Source organism: Penaeus monodon, chromosome 20 (genome assembly GCF_015228065.2).
Source record: "Penaeus monodon isolate SGIC_2016 chromosome 20, NSTDA_Pmon_1, whole genome shotgun sequence".
Lineage (NCBI taxonomy): Eukaryota > Metazoa > Arthropoda > Malacostraca > Decapoda > Penaeidae > Penaeus > Penaeus monodon.
In genome coordinates, this window is record NC_051405.1 from 18064065 (window position 1) to 18064310 (window position 246).

Genomic DNA, 246 nt, shown 5'->3' on the forward strand with positions numbered 1-246 from the left:
GGGGAAAAATAGAACTTTCTATTGCAAATAGCCGCTGAAACACAACATTTAGAACTCTGCGATAATGAAAAAAAAATGTTTTATTTGACTTTTTAGATGAAAAAAATAGAGAAAAAATGAGGGAAAACTGCGTTGTTTGCAACTACTAAATATTTTTCATCCTTCATAAAATAAGAGGTAACTTTTCCAAAATATAGATTTTATTCAGTATCAACTAAATATTTTTGATGAAGGGAAAGTTTTTCC